The following is a 6,000-nucleotide window of genomic DNA, read 5'->3' as shown; positions in this document are numbered from 1 at the left end:
ACCATATCGTAATAACTCCAACAGCACTCTACTGTATATGACCATATCATAATAACTCCAACAGCACTCTACTGTATATGACCATATCATAATAACTCCAACAGCACTATACTGTATATGACCATATCGTAATAACTCCAACAGCACTCTACTGTATATGACCATATCGTAATAACTCCAACAGCACTCTACTGTATATGACCATATCGTAATAACTCCAACAGCACTCTACTGTATATGACCATATCATAATAACTCCAACAGCACTATACTGTATATGACCATATCGTAATAACTCCAACAGCACTATACTGTATATGACCGTATCATAATAACTCCAACAGCACTATACTGTATATGACCATATCATAATAACTCCAACAGCACTATACTGTATATGACCGTATCATAATAACTCCAACAGCACTATACTGTATATGACCATATCATAATAACTCCAACAGCACTATACTGTATATGACCATATCATAATAACTCCAACAGCACTCTACTGTATATGACCATATCATAATAACTCCAACAGCACTATACTGTATATGACCATATCATAATGGTCATTCTTCCCTCATTCTCCTCGACCTCACAGCTGCCTTTGACACTGTTTGTCATAATTATCTACTTTCTCGATTGGAGACCTTGCTTGGTTTCACTGGTGTTCCACTGTCCTGGTTCAAATCATACCTCACTGACAGACAACAGTTTGTTTCAATTGGGAATTTCAGATCTCCAAATTCATCTTTCTCACATGGTGTCCCCCAGGGTTCTGTCCTAGGCCCCCTGCTGTTCATAATCTACATCCTTCCCCTTGGCCAGATAATACAACATTATGGTCTCAATTACCACTGTTATGCAGACGACACTCAGGTTTACATCCACACCAAGCCCGCTCACACACTATCATTATCCAATCTGGTTAGCTGCTTAAATGCCATTAAGAACTGGATGACTCAAAATTTTCTCAAACTCAATCAAGATAAGACAGAAGCTATTCTTATTTCCACCCCTAATATTCTAAAAAAAAACTTGAACATCTGCAGCTGTCTATCCCTGGTTATTTCACTACAACTTCTGCTGAAGTTAGAAATCTGGGTGTAATCTTTGATCCTACTCTTTCTTTTGAGTCACATATAAAAAATATCACCAGAACATCTTTCTTCCATCTCAAAAGCATCTCCAAGCTCCGCCCCTCCCTCAACTCTTCTGCAGCAGAAACACTTATACATGCATTTATTACATCGAGGCTTGACTACTGCAATGCTCTACTTCACGACATCCCGGAAAAAAACCCTAAATAGGCTACAGTATGTCCAAAATTCTGCTGCAAGGCTACTCACACGCACCAGGCCCTGGGATCATATTTCTCCTACCCTCCAGCAGTTGCATTGGCTTCCTGTCCGCTACCGCATTAATTACAAAATCCTTCTCCTCGTTTATAAATCCCTATATAATTTGGCCCCATCTTACCTATCAGATCCCCTCACCCCATACCTGCAATCCCGCACCCTTCGTTCGACTGATGCATGTCTCTTAGCAGTCCCCACATCTCGGCTCCGCTCCATGGGTGACAGGGCGTTCAGTGTCGCAGGTCCTAAACTGTGGAATGCTCTGCCGCTTGTGATTCGCCAAAGCACAAGTATATCCATTTTTAAAACTAAGTTAAAAACACATCTTTTTAGCTTAGCTCACAATAACTCCAACAGCACTATACTGTATATGACCATATCATAATAACTCCAACAGCACTATACTGTATATGACCATATCATAATAACTCCAACAGCACTATACTGTATATGACCATATCATAATAACTCCAACAGCACTCTACTGTATATGACCATATCATAATAACTCCAACAGCACTCTACTGTATATGACCATATCATAATAACTCCAACAGCACTATACTGTATATGACCATATCATAATAACTCCAACAGCACTCTACTGTATATGACCATATCGTAATAACTCCAACATCACTATACTGTATATGACAATATCATAATAACTCCAACAGCACTATACTGTATATGACCATATCATAATAATTCCAACAGCACTCTACTGTATATGACCATATCATAATAACTCCAACAGCACTATACTGTATATGACCATATCATAATAACTCCAACAGCACTCTACTGTATATGACCATATCATAATAACTCCAACAGCACTATACTGTATATGACCATATCATAATAACTCCAACAGCACTCTACTGTATATGACCATATCATAATAACTCCAACAGCACTCTACTGTATATGACCATATCATAATAACTCCAACAACACTCTACTGTATATGACCATATCATAATAACTCCAACAGCACTATACTGTATATGACCGTATCATAATAACTCCAACAGCACTATACTGTATATGACCATATCATAATAACTCCAACAGCACTATACTGTATATGACCGTATCATAATAATTCCAACAGCACTCTACTGTATATGACCATATCATAATAACTCCAACAGCACTATACTGTATATGACCATATCATAATAACTCCAACAGCACTATACTGTATATGACCATATCGTAATAACTCCAACAGCACTCTACTGTATATGACCATATCATAATAACTCCAACAGCACTCTACTGTATATGACCAAATCATAATAACTCCAACAGCACTCTACTGTATATGACCATATCATAATAACTCCAACAGCACTATACTGTATATGACCGTATCATAATAACTCCAACAGCACTATACTGTATATGACCATATCATAATAACTCCAACAGCACTATACTGTATATGACCGTATCATAATAATTCCAACAGCACTCTACTGTATATGACCATATCATAATAACTCCAACAGCACTATACTGTATATGACCATATCACAATAACTCCGACAGCACTATACTGTATATGACCATATCGTAATAACTCCGACAGCACTCTACTGTATATGACCATATCATAATAACTCCAACAGCACTATACTGTATATGACCATATCGTAATAACTCCGACAGCACTCTACTGTATATGACCATATCATAATAACTCCAACAGCACTCTACTGTATATGACCATATCATAATAACTCCAACAGCACTCTACTGTATATGACCATATCATAATAACTCCAACAGCACTATACTGTATATGACCATATCATAATAACTCCAACAGCACTCTACTGTATATGACCATATCGTAATAACTCCAACAGCACTATACTGTATATGACAATATCATAATAACTCCAACAGCACTATACTGTATATGACCATATCATAATAATTCCAACAGCACTCTACTGTATATGACCATATCATAATAACTCCAACAGCACTCTACTGTATATGACCATATCATAATAACTCCAACAGCACTATACTGTATATGACCATATCGTAATAACTCCAACAGCACTCTACTGTATATGACCATATCATAATAATTCCAACAGCACTCTACTGTATATGACCATATCATAATAACTCCAACAGCACTCTACTGTATATGACCATATCATAATAACTCCAACAGCACTATACTGTATATGACCATATCGTAATAACTCCGACAGCACTCTACTGTATATGACCATATCGTAATAACTCCGACAGCACTCTACTGTATATGACCATATCATAATAACTCCAACAGCACTATACTGTATATGACCATATCGTAATAACTCCGACAGCACTCTACTGTATATGACCATATCATAATAACTCCAACAGCACTCTACTGTATATGACCATATCATAATAACTCCAACAGCACTATACTGTATATGACCATATCATAATAACTCTAACAGCACTCTACTGTATATGACCATATCGTAATAACTCCAACAGCACTATACTGTATATGACAATATCATAATAACTCCAACAGCACTATACTGTATATGACCATATCATAATAATTCCAACAGCACTCTACTGTATATGACCATATCATAATAACTCCAACAGCACTCTACTGTATATGACCATATCATAATAACTCCAACAGCACTCTACTGTATATGACCATATCATAATAACTCCAACAGCACTCTACTGTATATGACCATATCATAATAACTCCAACAGCACTATACTGTATATGACCGTATCATAATAACTCCAACAGCACTATACTGTATATGACCATATCATAATAACTCCAACAGCACTATACTGTATATGACCGTATCATAATAACTCCAACAGCACTCTACTGTATATGACCATATCATAATAACTCCAACAGCACTATACTGTATATGACCATATCATAATAACTCCAACAGCACTATACTGTATATGACCATATCATAATAACTCCAACAGCACTATACTGTATATGACCATATCATAATAACTCCAACAGCACTCTACTGTATATGACCATATCACAATAACTCCAACAGCACTATACTGTATATGACCATATCATAATAACTCCAACAGCACTATACTGTATATGACCATATCATAATAACTCCAACAGCACTATACTGTATATGACCATATCATAATAACTCCAACAGCACTATACTGTATATGACCATATCATAATAACTCCAACAGCACTATACTGTATATGACCATATCATAATAACTCCAACAGCACTATACTGTATATGACCATATCATAATAACTCCAACAGCACTATACTGTATATGACCATATCATAATAACTCCAACAGCACTCTACTGTATATGACCATATCACAATAACTCCAACAGCACTATACTGTATATGACCATATCATAATAACTCCAACAGCACTATACTGTATATGACCATATCATAATAACTCCAACAGCACTCTACTGTATATGACCATATCACAATAACTCCAACAGCACTATACTGTATATGACCATATCATAATAACTCCAACAGCACTATACTGTATATGACCATATCATAATAACTCCAACAGCACTATACTGTATATGACCATATCATAATAACTCCAACAGCACTATACTGTATATGACCATATCATAATAACTCCAACAGCACTATACTGTATATGACCATATCATAATAACTCCAACAGCACTCCCTCTTGAGTAAAATTGAACTTGTCTCAGAAAATGATTCATAAAACAGTTGAGCATATGTTTACTTTCTTCAGGGACACAGACGAAAATGAAAAAGTTCAGCTTTAGGAGGGGAAGAAATAGTGCATGCAGGAGACTGAGAGAATAAGTGATGGAGATGAGGAGAGAGCATTGACAAATAATCTAATGCCCACTGACATGGTTTTTAAAGCTTTTTCTTAGCCTATAAATTTTTTGGCCTTCAAAAGTCTTAAATTGCACACATGTAGATCAGAGAAATCCAAATTCATGCCCCTGAACCCCCATAACTACCTCACGTTTGACTATCCGTGTCTGTGGGGCTGTGGATGGTGGTGTGGGCTGGTGTGGCTACAGTGCCAGGGCTGAATTTTTCCCAGTACATTTTCAGCCCAGTCAATTTTAACATCATCATCATATTAGTGTAGATGTATGGACCAAAATAAAACCATTACATATCAAGTAAATAAGTATTGTGATAGTTGGTGCCACAGTGACACTTGTCACAAAAAGTATTGCTATAGCCTACCACATAGGCTACTCAATATGTTGTCCCAGGGTGAGCATTTTTCCCTGTTGCTCTATACACAAAATGTGAGGGTTCCTCCACCTGCCATCCCACTTTAACCACTATATATATATTCATATTCACTGGTGCAGTATAATCTTGTATTCCAGGCTCGTATCTCTGCCAGTGTTGTGCTAATGAACGCCGCTGATCGAGGTTGTGAAGCACAGCTAGCGGGACACAAAGGCTCAGGACACCGTGAGCTCGACCCGTCGCTGCAGTCCAACACGCTTCCCGAACGCCTCGCAGCTGCTGCTATTGTGTGTGTGTGTGTGTGTGTGTGTGTGTGTGTGTGTGTGTGTGTGTGTGTGTGTGTGTGTGTGTGTGTG

At 37.3% G+C, this 6,000-nt stretch overlaps 1 long non-coding RNA gene across 1 annotated transcript in view; it reads left to right on the top strand.

Moving 5' to 3' along the window:
• The window catches only part of LOC307007794, an 11,489-nt gene extending 5,502 nt beyond the window's left edge, over positions 1–5,987 (top strand). The window contains exon 4 of the long non-coding RNA XR_013799684.1: positions 5,782–5,987. This is a non-coding gene — a long non-coding RNA (uncharacterized lncRNA). The remainder of the gene's footprint in view (positions 1–5,781) is intronic.
• The last annotated feature ends 13 nt before the right edge of the window (positions 5,988–6,000 follow it).

This window comes from Phoxinus phoxinus (genome assembly GCF_949152265.1).
Source record: "Phoxinus phoxinus genome assembly, chromosome: 12".
NCBI lineage: Eukaryota > Metazoa > Chordata > Actinopteri > Cypriniformes > Leuciscidae > Phoxinus > Phoxinus phoxinus.
The sequence above is the reverse complement of the archived record's forward strand: the minus strand, read 5'-3'. Positions and strand labels throughout refer to the sequence as shown.